Below are 22178 nucleotides of genomic sequence, written 5' to 3'. Positions count from 1 at the left end.
AGAACTGGGAACTCCAGGGGCCAGGGTTCCAGAGATTCCAGAGAACTGGAAACTCTGTGAGGAACTGATGCAGAGACTAGGGGACCCAACCCAGCACGGTGCTCTTGGGGAAAGAGCCCATCTGAACCTCAGCCTGCAAGCCCTTGGGTTGCAAGGGCAGGAAAATCCTGCCTAGGTGTCCACCCACAAGGTCTGAAACATGCTCTACCACCTCCTCCCAGCCAGCCCTTTGGGGGAACCCACAACCTCCCACCTGACACCCACAAATTCCTACTCTCCCCATGCCATGCTCCAGATGCCAGAAGCCCTCTACATGAGGCACCCTCAGTGCCTTCTGTTGGCATCTGATCAATTCTGGGTCCTGGCGTGACTGGGGCTGGGTACCATTGAACGATGCTGGGGGGATGAGCCTTCTCCCTCCTTTCACATGGCATGGAGGCAGAGGAAGGGGTGGAGAAGCACCATGGAGTCCACAAAACCAAAGGGAAGAGAAAGAAGGAGGAAGAGGAGCGAGGTAGGGCCCCCATCTGGGGCTCGATGCTGTGTGTGCCTCCTCTGGCTGCTTGCGTCCTGCAGAATCCTTTCCGATTTTCCACATTATTCTAGGAGGTTATTAACCATTTTAATTTTTACCCAAGAAATGTGGCACACGTAGGCACAAATCCTACCCAGCTAAGCGCCACCCTTCCTCAGGCTCATCTTGCTCTGGAGTCATACATTGGACCACAGCACCATGAGGCAAGGTCAAGTGTCCCATTGGGCCGTCTGGGCAGGTCACAGATGCGGAGGACAGATCCCGATATTGCACATCACGCTCCTTTCCTCTCTCCCTCTCTTTCTCTTCTTCTGCAGGTCACCATGTTGCTTAGGTGATCACATCTGCATGGGATTGCTGGGAGGCAGCTTTTCAGTCCTGCAAAATAATGGGTGATAAGATGAGGGGCTCCCCCATCAGGGTCCTCAACACCCCAGGCAAGGAAGCTCCTTTCTCTTCTCCTTCCACTGGGCAGATCTTGGGCCTCGGGTGCAGGGCCACCTGGGCAGGTCGGGCACCTGAGAAGGACTCGCTTTGATCAGGGGAAGGTCTGGGAAGGAAAAGCCAGACTGCAGCCAGCGTCAGAATGGTGCAGGGGTGCAGGGAGGGGTGCAGGAGGCAGCTCCCTAGCGGACCCCGAGTGGCCTGAGGTCTGGGGACTGGTGCGCACCCCTGCTTGCTCCTCCTGGCAGGCTTCGGGCTGCTGGTAACCGGAGCCTCATGCTGAGCCTCCCACTGCGACTCCTGATGGAGCTGGGAGCTCGCCCTGTCATTAGGGCTGGGGTCAGCAGAGGTGGTGGGCAGGGCTTAAACAAACCCATCAGGGCCCTGACTCTTTTCTCTGGGGCCTGTCACATAAATTTTCATTGAGTGCCACTGCATTTTCATCCAGGGAACTGTCAGGGATATTTTGAGAAGGAACTGGGGGTCAAATGTCAGCATGGCTGAGAGCTGGGGGTTGTACGATGTCAGACTGCAGAGACAGAGGGGCCCCCAGGGCACAGGGCTACTCCCTCCGGGGTTCCAGGAGCTCCAGCAGGCCCAGCCCCCAGGATGGCATTGGAGCCTCAGCCCAAGTCTCAGGGCTGACCACACTGGGTAAAGAAACGATGACTGTGGTTCACGTTGGGGAATCAAAGCCATCCTCACTGTCCTCTAAGTGAGCAAACACATGGAAATAGGGAATTTAGGACTCCAAAACCACCCATCGTTCTTTTCTCTGAGATCTGCAAACAAAGCTTCATACTTGTAGGAACTTCCCCATTGTCAGGGCGTTCTCTCACACATTAGCTTAAGTGGCTATCACTCTATGGATGAAGCGGGACAGAAGTGAGTGTCCCCTTTACACAGATGCAAAGACCGAGGCTTCATGGAGCTGGGAGGCTGCCCAAGGCCACTGGACACAGAGGAGCCCGAAGCTTCTAGCTGCCCCCATGTCTATTTTATAACAATCTCTTTAGCGTAATGGGCCCCATCAAGCCACCGTTTCATGTAGGTCATTAAAACCCTTGAGCAGCCCTCAGGCTTCACCCACTTTATCCTCGAGGCAGGGAGATGGCCACAGCTCAGAGTGACAACGTCCTTTGTCCAATGTGAAAGAAGAGGGCTTGGAAATCTCTCCCAGCCCCAAAACCAGAGTCTGGGCTCCTTCCCTGACGTCCTGCAAGCCCTAACGCTCAGCGGAGCTTGTGCTTGTTTGCATTTGACCTTGGCGTCTGTACTTGGCCTTGAAAGTTGCCTTGAAAGTCTGCTCCAGGATTTCCAACCCAGGAGGAGGAGGCATGAGGGTTTCCAGGCCCTGTCAATCTCTGACAGTAACCTCTGCCACCAGGCAGCCCCGTCCCACACTTTTTCAGCATGAGAGATTACATTCACCACCTCTCTGTGGAGATGAACACCCTTGAGCAGGCGCTGGGCAGGGCTGAGCCTAAAGACTTTGCGGCCAGAGACAGGAGGCTGAGGGAGTTGGCCTGACTGGTGAAGCTCGGGAGGACTTCATAGAGGAGGTGCCCCAGGAGTTGGGCCTTGAAGGGTGCATGGGCGGTGCTAGGCGAGTGGGCGGTGCTAGGCAGGTGGGCGGGTCTGGGCTGAGCGCATCGCAGACGCAGCTGCCCTGCGAAGCTGTGTTTTTGTTGGCAGTATTGCTGCTGGAGCCATTTTCCATTTGGAGGGCTCCTGATAGGAGAATGTGGGTCAGCGAGTTTAGAACAGCACAGCCCTGGACACGTGTCTGTGTGAGTGCGTGAGGAGAGGGACTAATTGGCTACTCTGAGTTGACGATTATAAAACCATCTCTGGTTAATAAAAGCGCCGCCATCTAGCGATTTTAGTTGTCCTGGTGGGGGATAGGAGATTGACCAAAGAGGAAGTCTTGCAGAATTAATCTACTGACCGGAAGGTCATGGGCCCCCACGAACAGCCCATGTCCAGGAATAATGGGGCGTCGATTCAGGACGCTCAGAGAAGGAAAACAGCTATTGGTGAGATGATGGAAAGAGGAGAGTGGAGGGCTTCTGGGAGCACTGCGGGGGCTGCGAGTGGTGGACGGTGCCGGAGGTCACAGACCAGGCATGGGTGGACGAGAGAACTCAGTCACTGAGAAGCACAGGACCAGGGCACATGCATGAAACAACGTGGCAGACACACATGGGCCGTGCCTGTGGGTGACGAGCAGACATCTCCCACTACAGGTAAAGACAGAGGCTTAACCCGAAGCCACAGTCGCTCCTAGACAGAGGCACGGGCAGGATTGCAACTCGGGCGAACTTTCTCACTGTCTCGCAACTACACGGGTGGCTCCAGAAATGCAAGCCAAGAACTGATGGCTTCAGCGTCTTGGTGGGCTCCAGAACCGGGCTAGAGCCTTCGTTAAACCAGGAGGAAGACCCGCAAATCGCCCGGGTCGCCGGGGGCCAAGTACAAGTTCCTGCCTGTCGCAGGACTCAGCACAGCCTCACGTGTTATGGTCCTTGCAGGTGCTCTCTCCCGTGGGGTGCCCCGAAGACCCTGGGGGAGAACGCAAGTGGAAGTCACTAGTTTAGGGATGGCGGGGGCTGACCGGGGCTTCGAACCATCAGGAGCCAGTGCCCACCTGGTCACCGGAGGGACGGGGAGCCACGTCCTGGCTGACCACTCACCAGTGGGGTGGAGCCCTGGGAAAGCCACGCGGCCTCCGTGAGCCCCTGTCCCCTCGTTTCACACGGGGTCATCACGTCCCCAGCTCAAACGCCAGCGAGGAGAAGTGGGGGCTGCAGGCCCAGCACTTGGCACAGGGCCTATGGCTTCCTCCTTCTGTCCCCTCTGCCATCCCCTTTAAAAGCATTTCTTGGCTTCAGGTGGTAATGCGATGGTGGGTAAGAAAAGCACCTTCCAGAATCACGGCGGAACAGCCCTGCGACGAAGTCACCCGGGTCACGGCGGAACAGCCCGGGTCACGGCGGAACAGCCCTGTGACGAAGTCACCCGGGTCACAGCAGAACAGCCCGGGTCACAGCGGAACAGCCCTGCGACGAACTCACCCGGGTCACGGCGGAACAGCCCTGCGACGAAGTCACCCGGGTCACGGCGGAACAGCCCGGGTCACGGCGGAACAGCCCTGCGACGAAGTCACCCGGGTCACAGCAGAACAGCCCGGGTCACAGCGGAACAGCCCTGCGACGAACTCACCCGGGTCACGGCGGAACAGCCCTGCGACGAAGTCACCCGGGTCACGGCGGAACAGCCCGGGTCACGGCAGAACAGCCCTGCGACGAAGTCACCCGGGTCACAGCAGAACAGCCCGGGTCACAGCGGAACAGCCCTGCGACGAACTCACCCGGGTCACGGCGGAACAGCCCGGGTCACGGCGGAACAGCCCTGCGACGAAGTCACCCGGGTCACAGCAGAACAGCCCGGGTCACAGCGGAACAGCCCTGCGACGAACTCACCCGGGTCACGGCGGAACAGCCCTGCGACGAACTCACCCGGGTCACGGCGGAACAGCCCTGCGACGAACTCACCCGAGTCACGGCGGAACAGCCCTGCGAAGAACTCACCCGGGTCACGGCGGAACAGCCCTGCGACGAACTCACCCGGGTCACGGCGGAACAGCCCTGCGACGAACTCACCCGAGTCACGGCGGAACAGCCCTGCGACGAACTCACCCGAGTCACGGCGGAACAGCCCTGCGAAGAACTCACCCGGGTCACGGCGGAACAGCCCTGCGAAGAACTCACCCGGGTCACGGCGGAACAGCCCTGCGACGAAGTCACCCGGGTCACGGCGGAACAGCCCGGGTCACGGCGGAACAGCCCTGCGACGAACTCACCCGGGTCACGGCGGAACAGCCCTGCGACGAAGTCACCCGGGTCACAGCAGAACAGCCCGGGTCACAGCGGAACAGCCCTGCGACGAACTCACCCGGGTCACGGCGGAACAGCCCTGCGACGAAGTCACCCGGGTCACAGCAGAACAGCCCGGGTCACAGCGGAACAGCCCTGCGACGAACTCACCCGGGTCACGGCGGAACAGCCCTGCGACGAAGTCACCCGGGTCACGGCGGAACAGCCCGGGTCACGGCGGAACAGCCCTGCGACGAAGTCACCCGGGTCACAGCAGAACAGCCCGGGTCACAGCGGAACAGCCCTGCGACGAACTCACCCGGGTCACGGCGGAACAGCCCTGCGACGAAGTCACCCGGGTCACAGCAGAACAGCCCGGGTCACAGCGGAACAGCCCTGCGAAGAACTCACCCGGGTCACGGCGGAACAGCCCTGCGACGAAGTCACCCGGGTCACAGCGGAACAGCCCTGCGAAGAACTCACCCGGGTCACGGCGGAACAGCCCTGCGACGAAGTCACCCGGGTCACGGCGGAACAGCCCGGGTCACGGCGGAACAGCCCTGCGACGAACTCACCCGGGTCACGGCGGAACAGCCCTGCGACGAAGTCACCCGGGTCACAGCAGAACAGCCCGGGTCACAGCGGAACAGCCCTGCGACGAACTCACCCGGGTCACGGCGGAACAGCCCTGCGACGAAGTCACCCGGGTCACGGCGGAACAGCCCGGGTCACGGCGGAACAGCCCTGCGACGAAGTCACCCGGGTCACAGCAGAACAGCCCGGGTCACAGCGGAACAGCCCTGCGACGAACTCACCCGGGTCACGGCGGAACAGCCCTGCGACGAAGTCACCTGGGTCACGGTGGAACAGCCCGGGTCACGGCGGAACAGCCCTGCGACGAAGTCACCCGGGTCACAGCAGAACAGCCCGGGTCACAGCGGAACAGCCCTGCGACGAACTCACCCGGGTCACGGCGGAACAGCCCTGCGACGAACTCACCCGAGTCACGGCGGAACAGCCCTGCGAAGAACTCACCCGGGTCACGGCGGAACAGCCCTGCGACGAACTCACCCGGGTCACGGCGGAACAGCCCTGCGACGAACTCACCCGAGTCACGGCGGAACAGCCCTGCGAAGAACTCACCCGGGTCACGGCGGAACAGCCCTGCGACGAAGTCACCCGGGTCACGGCGGAACAGCCCTGCGAAGAACTCACCCGGGTCACGGCGGAACAGCCCTGCGACGAAGTCACCCGGGTCACGGCGGAACAGCCCTGCGACGAAGTCACCCGGGTCACGGCGGAACAGCCCGGGTCACGGCGGAACAGCCCTGCGACGAACTCACCCGGGTCACGGCGGAACAGCCCTGCGAAGAACTCACCCGGGTCACGGCGGAACAGCCCGGGTCACGGCGGAACAGCCCTGCGACGAAGTCACCCGGGTCACGGCGGAACAGCCCGGGTCACGGCGGAACAGCCCTGCGACGAACTCACCCGGGTCACGGCGGAACAGCCCTGCGACGAAGTCACCCGGGTCATGGCGGAACAGCCCGGGTCACGGCGGAACAGCCCTGCGACGAAGTCACCCGGGTCACAGCAGAACAGCCCGGGTCACAGCGGAACAGCCCTGCGACGAACTCACCCGGGTCACGGCGGAACAGCCCTGCGACGAAGTCACCCGGGTCACAGCGGAACAGCCCTGCGACGAACTCACCCGGGTCACGGCGGAACAGCCCTGCGACGAAGTCATCCGGGTCACGGCGGAACAGCCCTGCGACGAAGTCACCCGGGTCACAGCGGAACAGCCCTGCGACGAAGTCACCTGGGTGGGAGTCCTGACCTCGCTTCCTCCATGGAGGTAATTAATGGGACGGAGAGAGGAGCCGTGAGAACCAGGTCCCCACTCGCTGTGAACACCAACAATTTACAAGGCAGGATCTTGGCAATAAGGAGCCCTGGGGGCCGCTGCACTTGCGGTCAGCTGGCACAGACGCCAATCCCAGCCCACCCGTTATTTACTGAGAAAATACCACGGCCCCTCATCTGCTATTACACTTGATACTTGATCCTGATCCATACAGAAGCAAGGGTGTATTTAGTGACAGGGCAGGCTTTCCTCGCACACCAGGAACATCTGACCCAGTGTCTGAGCCTACAGGAATCTCGTGGGGCTGAGGCTGCCTCCTCCTGCCCATGGGGGCTGGAGGGCCAGTAGCTCCGGTGCCAGCCAGGGAAAGACCATCAGCCACCCCAGAAGCCAGTGCAATGAGACCTCTCCCCACCCAGCTGGGCCGCACCATCAGCCCTGATCACCAGACTGCCCTCCTTCCCTCGCGCACCCGCCCGTGACAGCCGGCTCTTTGCCCTTGAATCTCTCATCTGTTCACACACCAACTCTTGCCCATGGTGCACTTGAGCTGGGCTTTACTCCAGGGGCTTGGGACAATGAGAGAAAAAACCAAAATACACCAAGACCTTTCCCTGGTGGGGTTCATGTTCAGGTGGGAAGAGAAGCAGCTGAACAGTGCTGAGGGCTCAGGACAAAGACAGGAGCAGGGAGGGGGAGGCAGAGGGGCTGCATTTTGGGGGGTGGGCAGCCTAGGCCATGGAGGGAAGCAACTTGTGAGTGAGATCGGCAGGGAGGAAGGAGGCCGGTGGGGCTGCAGGACCAGCTGGTGAGAAGCATGCATGAGAGGAGACATTGGCCGGGCACGATGGAGGCAGGAGGGAGGAGGGAGGAGGGAGGATGGAAGAGGAAGGAGGGAGGAGGCGGGAGGGAGGAGGGAATAAAAAGGAGGGAGGAGAGGGAGGGAGGAGGGAGGAGGAAAGAGGAAGGAGGGAGGAAGAAGGAGGGAGGAGGCAGGAGGGAGGAGGAAACAGAAGTGAGGCAAGAGGGAAGAGGGAGGAGGGAGGACAGAGGAGGGAGGAAGGAGGACGGAGGAGGGAGGAGGCAGGAGGGAGGAGGAAAGAGGAAGGAGGGAGGAAGCAGGAGGGAGGAAGAAGGAGGGGGGAGGCAGGAGGGAGGAGGAAACAGAAGTGAGGCAAGAGGGAAGAGGGAGGAGGGAGGGCAGAGGAGGGAGGAAGGAGGACGGAGGAGGGAGAAGGAAGGAGGCAAGAGGCAGGAGGGGAGAAAAAGCCAGGGGGAGGCAGGAGGGAGGAGGGGGAGGCAGGAGGGAGGAGGGGGAGGCAGGAGGGAGGAGGAAAGGGGAAGGAGGGAGGATGGGGAAGGAGGAGGGCGGAAGGAGGCCAGTGCAGCTGGAGCTGGTGAGGGAGGAGTTGAGATGGGGTTGGGAGGTAGGGCAGGACCACAGAGACTTCTGGGGCTGCAGTGACAAATGACCGCCAACCAGGGGGCTTAAAACAACAGAAACATATTTTCTCACAGTTCTGGAGGCCAGAGGCCCAAAATTCAAGTGTCAGCAGGGCCAGGACCCCGCAGGCTCTGAGGGAGTCCCCTCCTGGCTCCTCTCTGGCTCCTGGGCTGCCGGTGGCGTTCTGCATTCCTTGATGCTTTTCTCCGGTCTCTGTCTCCACTCTCCCAGGCCTTCCTCTCTGCGTTTCTCCTCTGTGTCTCCTCCTCTCCTTGTGAGGATGCTTGTCCATGCATTTAGGGCCCATCCAGCTAATCTAGAAGATCTCATCTCAAGATTCTTCACTTAATTATAGCTGCAGAGATCCTTCCCCAGTATGGTCACATTCATAGGTACCAGGGCTCGGGACTTGGACACATCTTTCTGGGGCCACCATTCAACATACAACAGAACCCAGGGCAGGATATTTGGAGACAGGAGTGGTAAACTGTGTCCTGGTTAGAGGTGCAGTGAGGCAGGAATATGGGATTTTTGGTAAAATTGGTGTAAGGGTGGGGAGTGATTTGGTTGAGTTTGCTTCTTACTGGATCAGAAACATGGGAATCCCAGGTCCTCAGAGAAGGAGACCCCTGAAGGTCCAAGTCCAAATTGGTACAAGGTGCCTTTTGGAGCCCAAAGTCAGCTGGTCCTGGGTGTGAGGCCTGCTGTGGGTTCTTCCTAGCCAGGATGAATGCAGTCAGGTGGTGGAGGGGGGCTGTGAGCTCACTGCTGGTTTTCAGAGGACCCCAGAGGCTTCATGCACTCAATAAACTCCAAACAACACTCACCACATGTGGATCCTGCAGTTACAACATAGGATGGACAAGGGCAGGCCAGCAGGGGAAGCAGCTCCATCTCCACAGTGCTAGTGATGGAGACGGCTCAGAGCCAGGACAGAAGCAGGATCCTGTTGGTTCTGTTACTTTGGAGACTCCTGACTAGCAAGGAGGTGAAGGTTGAGGACTGCAGGGTCCTGGGGGACCCGTCCACAGCTTGGGGCTGGGTAGGCACAGTGGCCGGGGGGCGTGGCTGGCTGTGGGGCTGGAGGGTGGGCAGGGCTGATGTGGAGAAGCCGGCCTGGCAGGACTGGGGCTGGACGCACCCTGGAGTCCAGGGTGGGCTTTAAGCTGGGGAGTGGTGTGGTCAAGTCTGCTTCTGCTGGACAGCCAGGAAGGAGTATGGAGGACGCATCTGGGGTTAAGAGCCCAGAGGGAGGCTCTGCCCTAAGGTGTGAGGTCCACTCACTATTTTAGAATTCTCACATCCCAAGTGCAGCTCGGCTGACTATCCATGGCATTTCCCCACCCTGGTCTGACTTGGGCTCCAAGACCACCCTGGGAGTGGGGGGTGCTTCCCTGCCTCTCCTGGCGAGGTAGGGGAAGAGGCACTGGTCATGAAAGAGTTTTCATTTCCTTTCTCAGACACCAGGGCATCCTGCGGCTGGAATGGTGAAAAGGTTTTGAGTCCCATGCCTGGTTCCAGGCAAGTTCTCGGTAGAAAGCGAGGTCAGGAGGCTGCTGGTGAGGCCCACGGCCTGAAAGAATGTCTGGCACGTGGCCTTTCCTGGGAAAGCTGCAGATTTACATCCTAAGGGCAAGAAAAGAAAACATCAAGAGACAGAGAAGCAGAGGGTTACAGGTCGCTAAGCTGCACTGAGAATGAAGACTTTCATTCATCTTACTTGAAGCTGGGGACTAGGAGAATGAAGGTCTGTAATTGCACCCTCTTCTATCAGGCCCTTTTTAGAATGTGACTGGATTATGTCCTTTCCGTTTCTCATGGGGAAGGAGTCAGCGAAGTGATTGGGATGATAATATTGCATCTTTCATTGGAACACCCAGTGCCAGGTATGTGACCCGCAATCTCATCTGCTGATTCCGTAAACGCTCAGGGCGGGTAGTATTAGGCACTAGACTGTACCTGGGCCTGAATCCCAACTTCCCCATTTACTAGCAGTAACATCTTAGGCAGCCCATCTATGAAATAGGACTAAAAGAGTGCTGACTTCTTAGGATTGTTTTGAAGATAAAGCAAGATACTGCATATAAAAGTCTTAACATGTTGTCTGGTAAGCACTGAAGAATGGTTATTATTATTATTAATATTAATATTAATATTATTATGATGTACATGCCAGTCACTGTGTCAAGAACTTAAGGATGAACATGATCAGAATTTCCCTCAAGAGCGTTTTTTTAAGTTTATTTTTTATTTCAATAGGTTTTTGGGAACAGGTGGTGTTTGGTTATGTGAATCAGTTCTTCAGTGGTGATTTCTGAGATTTTGGTGCACCCATCACCTGAGCCGTATACGCCATACCCGGTGTTAGTCCTTTATCTCACACCACCCGCCCACCCTTCTGCCTGAGTCCCCAAAGTCCACTGTATCATTCTTTTGCCTTTTCGTCCTCATAATTAACTCCCACTTATGAGTGAGAACATACGATGTTTGGTTTTCCATTCCTGAGTTACTTGAGAATAATGATCTCCAGTTCCATCCAGGTTGCTGTGAATGCCAATATTTTATTCCTTTTTATGGCTGAGTAGTATTCCGTTACATAGATAGATAGATAGATAGATAGATAGATAGATAGATAGACAGATAGATAGATAGATAGATAGACAGATAGATAAAAAATAGATGATAAAGTGTGAGATGTATGTATTTCTTTATCCACTTGTTGATTGATGGGCATTTGGGCTGATTCCACATTTTTGCAGTTGCAAAACGTGCTGCTATACACATGCATATGCAAGTATCGTTTTGTATAGTGACTTCTTTTCCCCTGTATATATATCTAGTAGTGGGATTGCTGAATCAAATGGTACATCTACTTTTAGTTCTTCAAAGAATCTCCACAATGTTTTCCATAGTGGTTGTATTAGTTTACATTCCTACCAACGTGCAAAAGTGTTCCCTTTACATCACATCCATGCCAATATCTATTATTTTTTGATTTTTTGATTATGGCCATTCTTGCAGGAGTGAGGTGGTATCGCATTGTGGTTTTGATTTGCATTTCCCTGGTCGTTAGTGATGCTGAGCATTTTTCCATATGCTTGTTGGCCATTTGTATATCTTCTTTTGAGAATTGTCTATTCATTTCGTTTGCTCACTTTTTGATGGGATTGTTTGTTTTTCTCTTGCTAATTTGTTTGAGTTATTTATAGATTCTGGATATTAGTCCTTTTTCAGATGTATAGATTGTGAAGATTTTTTTCCCACTCTGTGGGTTGTCTGTTACCTCTGCTGATTATTTATTTTCCTGTGCAGAAGCTTTTTCACTTAATGAAGTCCCATCTATTTATCTTTGTTTTTGCTGCATTTGCTTTGGTGTTCTTGGTCATGACGTCTTTGCTTAAACCAATGTCTAGAAGAGTTTTTCTGATATTACCTTCCAGAATTTTTATTGTTTCAGGTCTCAGATTTAAGTCTTTGATCAATCTTGAGTTGATTTTTGTATAGGGTAACAGATGAGGATCCAGTTTCATTCTTCTACACGTGGCTTGCCAATTATCCCAGCACCATTTGTTGAATAGGGTGTCCTTTCCCCACTTTATGTTTTTGTTTGCTTTGTCGAAGATTAGTTGTCAAAGATCAGTTTGGCTTTATTTCTGGGTTCTCTATTCTGTTCCATTGGTATGTGCCTATTTTTATACTAGTACCATGCTGTTTTGGTGACTATGACCCTATACTACAGTTTGAAGTCAGGTAATGTGATGCCTTCACATTTGTTCTTTTTGCTTAGTCTTGCTTTGACTATGTGGACTCTTTTTTTTCATTTGATATAAAATTTAGGATTTTTTTTCTAGTTCGTGAAGAATGATGGTGGTATTTTGATGGGAATTGCATTGAATTTGTAGATTATTTTTGGCAGTGTGGTAATTTTCACAATATTGGTTCTACCCATCCGTGAGCATGGGATGTGTTTCCATTTGTTTATGTTGTCTATGATTACATTCAGCAGTGTTTTGTAGTTTTCCTTGTAGAGGTATTTCACTTCCTCGGTTAGGTATATTCCTAAATATTTTATTATTTTTTTGCAGCTATTGTAAAAGGGATTGAGTTCTTGATTTGATTCTCAGCTTGGTCGCTGTTGGTGAATAGCGGAACTACTGATTTGTGTACATTAATTTTGTATCCTGAAACCCTGCTGAATTCATTTACCAGTTCTAGGAGCTTTTTGAATGAGTCTAGGATTTTCTAGGTATATGATCATATCATCAGCAAACAGCGATAGTTTGACTTCCTCTTTACAAATTTGGATGTCCTTGATTTCTTTCTCTTGTCTGATTGCTCTGGCTGGTACTTCCAGTACTATGTTGAATAGAAGTGGTGAAAGTGGGCATCCTTGTCTTGCTCCAGTTTTCAGAGGAAATGCTTTCAACCTTTCCCCGTTCAGTATAATGTTGGCTGTGGGTTTGTCATAGATGGCTTTTATTACCTTAAGGTGTGTTTCTTCTATGCCGATTTTGCTGAGAGTTTTAATCATAAAACAATGCTGGATTTTGTCAAATGCTTTTTCTGCATCTATTGAGATAATCGTGTGATTTTTGTTTTTAATTATGTCGATGTGGTGTATCACATTTATTGACTTGCAGTCGTTAAACCATCCCTGCATCCCTGGTATGAAACCTACTTGACCATGTTGGATTATCTTTTTGATAATGCTGTTGGATTCAGTTAGCTAGTATTTTGTTGACGATTTTTGCATCTATGTTCATCAGGGATATTGGTCTGCAGTTTTCTTTTTTTGTTATGTCCTTCTCTGGTTTTGGTATTAGGGTAATAATAGCTTAATAGAATGATGTAGGGAGAATTCCCTCTTTCTCTATCCTGTGGAATAGTGTCAGTAAGATTGGTACCAATTCTTCTTTAAATGTCTGATATAATTCAGCTGTGAACCCATCTGTCCTGAACTTCTTTTTGTTGGCATTTACTTTTTTCTTTTTGTTTTTTTTGAGATAGTGTTTTGCTCTTGTTGCCCAGGCTGGAGTGTAGTGGTGTGATCTCAGCTCACTGCATCCTCCACCTCCTGGGTTCAAGTGATTTTCCTGCCTCAGCCTCCCAAGTAGCTGGGATTACAGCCACCTGCCACCATGCCCAGCTAATTTTTGTATTTTTAGTAGAGACAGGTTTTAATCATGTTGTCCAGGCTGGTCTTGAACTTCTGACCTCAAGTGATCGTCCACCTCGGCCTACCAAAGTGCTGGGATTACAGGCATGAGTCACTGTGCCCAGCCAGCATTTTTATTTTAAATTACCATTTCAACCTTGCTGTTTGTTATTTGTCTGTTCAGAGTTTCTATATCTTCCTGGTTTAATCTAGAAGAACTTATCTATCTCCTCTAGGTTTTCTAGTTTATGCACATAACAATGTTCACTATTCATTAAATAATCTTTTGTATTTCTGTGGTATCAGTAGTAATCTCCCATTTCATTTCTAATTGAGCTTATTTGGATCTTATCTCTTATTTTCTTGGTTAATCTCACTGATGGGCTATCAATTGTATTAGTATTTTCAAAGAGTCAGCTTTTTGTTTTATTTATCTTTTGTATTTTTTGTTTGTTTGTTTCAATTCGTTTAGTTCTGCTCTGATCTTCATTATTTATTTTCTTTTGCTGGGTCTGGGTTTGGATTGTTCTTGTTTCTCCAGTTCTTTGAGGTGTGACCTTAGATTGTCTATTTGTGTTCTTTCAGACATTTTGATGTACGCACTTAATACTGTGAACTTTCCTCTTAGCATTGCTTTTGCTGTATCCCAGAGGTGTTGATAGGTTGTGTCACTATTATCATTCAGTTAAAATAATTTTTTAATTTACATCTTGATTTCATTGTTTACCCAATGATTGTTCAGGAACAGGTTATTTAATTTCCATGTATTTGCATGGTTTTGAGGGTTCCTTTTGGAGTTGATTTCCAATTTTATTCCACTGTGGTCTGAAAGAGTACATGATATAATTTTGATTTTCTTAAATTTACTAAGACTTGTTTTGTGGCCTATGATATGGTCTATCTTGGAGAATGTTCCATGTGCTGATAAATAGCTTGTATATTCTTCAGTTGTTGGGTAGAATGTTCTGTAAATATCTGTTAAGTCCATTTGTTGTAGGGTACAGTTTAAGTCCGTGGTTTCTTTGCTGACTTTCTGTCTTAATGATCTTTCTAGTACAGTCAGTAAAGTATTAAAGTCTCTCACTACTGTGTTGCCATCTATCTCATTTCTTAGGTCTAGTAGTAATTGTTTTATAAATTTAGGAGCTCCGATGTTAGGTGCATATATATTTAAGACTGTGATATTTTCCTGTTGTACTAGTCCTTTTATCATTATATAATGTCCCTCTTTGTCTTTTTTAACTGCTGTTGCTTTAAAGTTTGTTTTGTCTGATATAAGAATAGCTACCCCTGCTTGCTTTTGGTGTCTATTTGTATGGAATATCTTTTTCCACCCCTTTACCTTAAGTTTTTCTGAGTCCTTATGTATTAGGTGAGTCTCCTGAAGACAGTAGAAACTTGATTGGTGAATTCTTATCCATTTTGCCATTCTGTATCTTTCATGTGTAGCCTTTAGGCCATTTACGTTTAATGTTAGTAATGAGATGTGAGGTACAATACTATTCATCATGTTATTTGTTGCCTGAATACCTTTTTTTCCCCTTTATGTTATTGTTATATAGGTCCTATGAGATTTATGCTTTAAGGAGGTTCTATTTTGGTGTACTTTGAGGATTTCTTTCAAGATTTAGAGCTCCTTTTTGCAGTTCTTATAGTGCTGGCTTGGTAGTGGCGAATTTTCTCGCATTTGTTTGTCTGGAAAAGACTGTTATCTTTCCTTTCTTTATGAAGCTTAGTTTCACTGAATACAAAATTATTGGCTGATAATTGTTTTGTTTAAGGAGGCTAAAATAGGACCCCAGTCCCTTCTAACTTGTAGCGTTTCTGCTGAGAAATCTGCTGTTACTCTGACAGGTTTTCCTTAATAGGTTACCTGATGCCTCCAACTCCCAGCTCTTAAGATCCTTGCCTTCATCTTGACTTTAGATAACCTGATGACAATGTGTCTAGGTGATAATCTTTTTGTGATGAATTTCCCAGATGTTCTTTGAGCTTGTTGTATTTGGATGTCTAGATCTCTAGCAAGACTAGGGGAGTTTTCCTCAATTATTCCCTCAGATATGTTTTCCAAACTTTTAGATTTTTCTTATTCCTCAGGAACACCAATTATTCTTAGGTTTGGACATTTCACATAGTCCCAAACTTCTTGGAGACTTTGTTCATTTTTTTTTTAAATTCTTTTTTCTTTGTCTTTGATGGATTGGATTCATTTGAAAGCCTTGTCTTCGAGCTCTGATGTTCTTTCTTGTACTTGTTCAATTCTATTGTTGAGACTTTCCAGTGCATTCTCTATTTCTGTAAGCGTGTCCTTGATTTCCAGAAGTTATGTTTTTAAAAAAAAATTTATGCTCTCTGTCTCATTGAAGAACTTTCTTTTCATATCCTGTATCGTGTTTTTTATTTTTTTAAATTGGACTTCACCTTTCTCTTGTGCCTCCTTGATTAGCTTAATAATCAACCTTCTGAATTCTTTTCTGGCAATTCGGAGAGTTCATCTTGGTTTGGATCCATTGCTGGTGAGCTGGTGTGATCTTTTGGGGGTGTTAAAGGACCCTGTTTTGTCATATTATCAGAATTGTTTTTCTGGTTCCTTCTCATCTGCATAGACTATGTCAGAGGGAAGATCTGGGACTCAAGGGCTGCTGTTCAGGTTGTTTTGCTCCACGGGGTGCTCACTTGATGTGTGTTCTCCCCCTTCCCCTAGGGATGGGGCTTCCTGAGAGCTGAACTGCAATGATTGTTTTTTCTCTTCCGGGTCTAGCCACCCTGTGGAACTACTGAGCTCCTGGCTGGTTCTGGGGAGTGTCTGCAAAGAGTCCTGTGATGTGATCCATCTTCAGGCCTTTCAGCTGTGGCTACCAGCACCTGCTCTGGTGGAGGAAGCAGGGGAATGAAGTGGACCCTGTGAAGGTCCTTGGCTGTGTTTTTGTTTGGTGCACTGATTTTGTGTTGGTTGGCCTCCAGCCAGGAAGTGGCGCTTTCAAGAGCACATCAGCTGCAGTGCCATAGGGAGGAAGCAAACTTGCCCTAGGGTCACCTGGTTAGGCTAATGGATACTCTAAAAAGGCAATAGTTTTACTTTTAAATTTATTATTTATTATATCCTGGAAGTTACAGACTTTGCAGCTTTCTAACACACATGGTTAACATTTTTAGATGCAAACTTAAGATATATGAGGAGTAGAGAATTTTTCCAAATTCTTTCAGAGAAAAGTTTGAGGACCACTGATCCAAAGCATGCCTGTCAGTGCCAGAGAGATGACCCCAGCAGACGAACCTTTTAGCCCATTCCCAAGCTTCATGTCCTGCCTTGAAGTCCACTCTGGCCTGGAGCCCTTGGAGAGGGCATAGTTTACTGAGAGGGAGAAGGAAGGAGACCACAGACATTCTTGGCATCACTGGCTACCACCCCTGCCTTGCACCTCTGGACGTACATTTCTGGGCCTGGATGGCAAGCCCCCTCCACCTGCACGATACCTCTGCCTTCAGCCTGAGCTCCCATGACCTCATGTGGCTGCCATGAAGAGTGAGACAATCATAAGAGTCAGCAAAAGCTATGAAGGAAATAAAAGGCATACAGCCTCGAGGTGAGGCAGAGGCTGATGGTGCAGGAAGGGTAGAAGCCAGTAAAGAATGGGGTGTAGCCCTGGGTGGATGGGGGTCCAAGGTGGCACCAAGACCTCCGCCTCCAGAGCTCCTGGGAGCCTTTTGTCCCTCTCTCTCCAGTGTCCCATGCAATTGACTTTCTTAGAGAGGGACTCCTCTCTCGGGGCCCAGGAACACAAGAGCTCATGTAAGTTTGTGGGGTGTGGGATAGGTTATGCCCACCCCACCCCATTGATCAGAACCATTTACGTGGTCATGACCCAAGTCAGTGGGGTCCGCCTACAAGGAAGCAGGGGGTGAGTCATCCCAAACAACAATGTCATCTGCTGCAAACCTGTCTTGAACAACTTGGTCATTTTGGGAATCATTTCAGTTACATTTAAAAGAATCAGCATGGCTCATCTACACTTCCTTCCCTGTCCAAAGATGCAGTTCCTTCCAGTGAATGGTATACACTAGCTAACTGTTGTTGCCTAAATATATGAGAAAGCTAGTTTTAGCACCCAATATTCTTAGTGAGTTCTCTTGCTTTGCCCAGATTCTTTCTCAATTATAACGCATTATTTGATAGTGATTGAGGGATGAGAGGAGCAAGGTCAGTAAACCAAAGCCATCATTATCCCTGCCACCCCATTCATAACACCCCCAATTACACATTTCTATCCACACCGCACCCTTCACACAAGTATGCGTCCAGCTGGGAAATACTTGGTGCCTGAGGGGTTTATGGCTCCTTGATTGATTATTAAAGCAGGCTTCCTTCGGGAGGGAGGCCTGGACATCATCCCGGCCAGGATGAGTGAGCCTCTGTTTTTATTTGTAAAGTGGGAAAATGGCTGTCGGGCTTGGCTTGCTGCAGGCAAATGCCTTTTAGTCTGAAGGCCTCTGCTCTGAGTCCTTCTGTCCTCACGGAGGAGCAAGGTCCGTCATGGGTGTGAGCCAGGCTCTAGGGAGAGGGACCACGCCTGCCACCTGCTGCCTGGAGGAGAGGATGGGTCAGCTCCTGTCCCTGCCCTTGCCAGCTCCTGGCCATTGCCTTCCAGCCTGTGGTTATCCAGAGGCCTCGCTGGCCTCTGCAGCCTGGGCCCTGAGCCCTGACTGTCTTTCCTGCAGATACCTGCCTGCTAGAAAACTGGGGCCCTTTTCTAGGTTCAGCTTTAATAGGTTGGACAATTGGCCCACATCACATGGACCATTCTGACCACATTAGGGAGGGGAGGGTGCTGTGCCAGAGTCGGGAGATGAGGTTTACCAGGGCAGGAAAGGCAGGTGACAGGACACAGAAGAGCCGCATCTCAATCGCTGCAGAGAAAGCATCTGGCCAAATTCAGCAACAATATATTATTTATTATTTTTTAACCCTTTCCCGTTTAAGAAAAAAAAATTCAGCTCATTGCCAGTAGTCATTTAATTTTACATAAACATACTCTTTGAGGCTGAAGCAAATCTGACTGATTTTCAATGTGAAAATAAAATATAAAACTTTTCTTGAAACTAAAATCAGAATTGTCTGAATCATCAGAATCTACTATTTTGGAAAAACTGGATTCATCCAATGAATCTTTGGCCAAAAACTGTTCGAGAATGATGTTAGCATCATGGGTAGGAGTGTTACATTTCCTAGGGTTTGACATTTTCAGCGATCGAGAAGTACTCTATTTTGTAAATGGAAATACCACTACTAAAAACAGAATCCTATAAATAGAATAATGTCTTTTGTTCCCAAAGTTGATATCCTAGAGCAATGCGAAAATAATCATAAAAGCGAGATATTTAATGGCAAAGTTGTCTCAGGGTAAACACTGGCTGCAAGCGCTCCCAGTGAGTATTCTCAGTGAAAACAGGAAAAGGGATTAAAAAAAACTTCCAGAAACCAGGAGAAACAAAGGATTTTTCAACTCAACAAATTACATCTACTAAAAATCTACAGCTTATATAATTTACGTTAAGGAGGCAGAATGCGTTCTCTCTATGATCAGGAATGAGGCCAGGGTGTCTGCTCTCACCACTTCTTTTGGACATTGTGCTGGAGGCACTGGCCAGGGCAATGGGGCAAGGGAAAGAAATGGAATTCATACAGGTTGAAAATGAAGAAATACAACTGTCTTAATTCACAGGTGATAAGATCTTCTATAGAGAAAATCTGAAAAGATCTAGTAATAAACTATGAGAAGAAATAAGTAAGTTTGGCAAGGTTGAAGAAGAGCAGGTCAAGGTTCAAAACTCAATTGTATTTCTATACACTAACAAGAATTAAATGGGAATTGAACTTTCTCAGAAACTATCATTTATAAGAAAATAAAAATACAAAGTACTGTAAAATTAGTATAACAAAAAAGTACAAGACTAGTGCACTGAAAAAGAAGAAAAATACACAGAAATTAAAGATTTATCTCAATAGAACATTATATCATGTTCATGAATCAAAAGTCTATACCATTAAGATGTCAATTCTCCTCAAATTGATCTATGATTAATGCAATCCTAAGAAAAATTCTAGCAGCTTTCTGTTTTGTAGAATTCAGCAAGCTGATTTGGTATTTATAGAGAAATGCAAAGGACGGGCAATAGTCAAAACATTTATTTCTTTAAGTAAAAAGAGCAAAGTTGGAAGACATATGCTACCTGATTTCAAGGCTTTGTATAAAACTACAGATATCAAGGCTGTGCAGCACTGGCATAAGGACAGCTGTGTAGATATATGGAACAGAACAGAGCCCAGAAAAACACTCAAGCATATGTGGTCACTAGATTTTCAACAGAGGTGCCAAGATAATTCACTGGAAGGAAGGACAGCCTTCCAGCAATGGTGCTGGAACCATGGGTATATCTGTGTAAAATAAAAGAACCTCTACCCTTACCTCACACCACATACAAAAATTAACTTGAAGTGAACTGTAAACCTAAATATAAAAGCTAAAACCCTAACATTTCCTGTAAGAAGACATAGGAGAAACAGATGATTAGAAAAAATTTCTTATTTAGGACATAAAGTAGGCCAAAAAAATTGATAGATTAGACTTTATGAAAACTAAAAAGATTTGTTCCTTTCAAGGCACTATTTATAACTTTAAGATGGATGATGCATTCTTGAAGAAAATATTTTCACATCTATCTGATTAAGGACTCACATCCAAACTATATGGGACTCTTACAAGTCAAGATAATAAGAAGACAAACATTCTGATTAAATAAACGGGGAAAAGATTTAATGCACATTTTACTTAAGAAGGTATATGAATAGTTAATAAGCACATGAAAAGGCCCCCAACTTCATCAGTCATTAGGGAAATGCAAACTAAAACCACAGTGGGATTCCGCAGTGTACTCACTAGAGAGGCTGGAATTAAGCAGACAGACAGTACCAAGCGTGGGTGAGAAAGTGGAGCAACTCTACCCTCCTGTGTTGCTGGTGGAAACACAGAGTGCTACAACCCACTTGGAACCACAGCTTGGCAGTTGCTTATTTACAAAATGATCTGGCAACTTCACTTTTATGCACAAAAAGATATTTATGTGAATGTTTATAGCAGCTTTATTTCTAACAGCCAAAAGTTGGAAGCAACCAAAATGTCCACTGACATAGGAACAGATTAACAAATTGTGCAGTATTTGTACAATAGAATGCTGTTCAGAAACAAGAAAGAAGCAATTATGGCTACGTGGAACATCATGCACGAATCTCACAAGCATAAAGTGAATAGAGGAGTCTGATGCAAGAGAGGAAACAGCGCATGATTTCATTCTTAAAACTCTAGAAGAGGCAAAACTGCAGCACCAGGGAGAAGACCGATCACTGCCAGGGCTGGGTGGAACGGGATTGGCTGCAAAGGAGATGAAAGAACTTTCTGGAATCATGAAATTGTTCTGTATCTTGATTATGCCCAAGGCTATACTCCTTTAATTGTATACCTAAAATCGGTGAAATTCATTGAATACAAATTATAACTCAATAAAACAGATTAAAAATATATCAAGGAAGGACATATCAGCCAAAACAAGCAAACATGAATTTTGAAAACTATAGAAAATAAAATGAAAGTCACAGTTAAAAATCATTAGATGGGTCCAAGGGAAACCTATATTGATAATAAGAATCCTTAATGAAAACACTACCTGTCACACACTTTTTTGTATGAGCCTTGTATAAATCAAACACACTTAGAAATGTGAGAGCAAATAGAAACTCAATTTTTATGACAAACTTTAACACAGATCTTCTGACCATGCAGGCAGATCAGGAGTAAGAAATGGTGCACTTATTTCCAGAGATACGTTGGTCGGGTTGAGGAAAGCCATGTGAGGCAGTGGTTCAGCACATGGGCATTTAAAACCAGATAGAAGGCCTAGTTTTAAATCCACTTTTGCCCTTGATTTTGAGTGTGTCACTGGACAAGTTTCTTAACCTAAGTCTCCATCCCAGGTGTTAAGTTCATGGAGTTAACTGAGAAGATCCGTAAGAACAGCCCTATTGAATAGCAGCTTCAGAAAGGAAAGAATATCACCCTTCTGATTCACTGCTGCATGCCTGGCACAACGCAGATGCTCAAATGTGTCTTGAACAAATGGGTGCGAACATCATCTTCCTGGCACCAAATAAACCTTCAATAAATTATACTCAGCATTATGCTTGATTAGCAGATATTTAACTTCGTGCCCAAAATTTTCTTTTTAAGCATTCATAGAATGCTTACCAAAAAAATTCCCATACCACGAGAAAAGAAGCTTTAATTAAGTCCAAAAGATAGATTTTATAGCAACATATTTCACCATAACTCATTAAAACAAAAAATTAGCAATAAAGGAACAATCAAGAAGAAAATTCACACAGGCTTGGTAATTGTGAAAGTACTCTCCAATGATGTTTAAGAAGTTTCACAGGGTCTGGTCTCTTATTTGTCAATTCCTATTTTTAATATGTATCTTTATTTCCTATTATTTGAGCAAATGGTTTTCTTGTCATTTTAATCTCTGTTCTCTTGCTCATTTGAGATGCTTTATCAGGTTTGTTCTTCCCTCTCAGGATTTAAGTTTCTTTTCCTTCATTCATTCACTCAGCAAACACTGATGCAGCCTCCCTGCCGTGCCCAGTTCACAGAGCTTCGCTTGTGATCTTTGTTGTCCAGGGAGGAATTTAGATGGTGTCCTCGCCCTTTCTTTCTGGGGCTGCCTTCATTCTGCAGGGGCGGGTCCCGCTGTGTGCAAGCTCCACCATCTACGCCAGAGCAAGGGCTGGTGGCAGAGCCCTGGCCTGG

At 48.3% G+C, this 22178-nt stretch overlaps 1 protein-coding gene and 1 long non-coding RNA gene across 5 annotated transcripts in view; one reads left to right on the top strand and one right to left on the bottom strand.

Annotated features, from left to right (window-relative positions):
* Positions 1–608: 608 nt before the first annotated feature.
* TWIST2 (twist family bHLH transcription factor 2) overlaps positions 609–22178 on the bottom strand; it is a 126426-nt gene continuing 104856 nt past the window's right edge. The window contains exons 1-2 of one of the 2 annotated variants that reach the window (XR_002942898.2): positions 3902–4032; positions 609–913 (exon numbers count right to left, since the gene is read on the bottom strand). The gene's annotated coding sequence lies outside the window, so the exon portion shown is untranslated. Of the gene's footprint in view, positions 914–3901; positions 4033–22178 lie in introns of those variants that run through there. The other variant, XM_054679619.2, reaches the window with a different exon arrangement.
* On the top strand, positions 6503–21574 carry LOC107973993 (uncharacterized). Of its 3 annotated transcripts, none has more exons than XR_010149962.1 (3): positions 6540–6709; positions 9623–10048; positions 21347–21574. It is a non-coding gene; the product is annotated as an uncharacterized LOC107973993 (long non-coding RNA). The 3 variants fall into 3 exon arrangements; XR_001716548.4 differs by lacking the exon at positions 21347–21574 and adding an exon at positions 16525–18387; XR_010149961.1 differs by lacking the exon at positions 21347–21574 and having other exon boundaries at positions 6503–6709.

This window comes from Pan troglodytes, chromosome 13 (genome assembly GCF_028858775.2).
Source record: "Pan troglodytes isolate AG18354 chromosome 13, NHGRI_mPanTro3-v2.0_pri, whole genome shotgun sequence".
In the NCBI taxonomy this organism is placed as follows: Eukaryota; Metazoa; Chordata; class Mammalia; order Primates; family Hominidae; genus Pan; species Pan troglodytes.
Note: the sequence above shows the minus strand (reverse complement) of the source record. Positions and strands in the feature narration are given on the sequence as shown.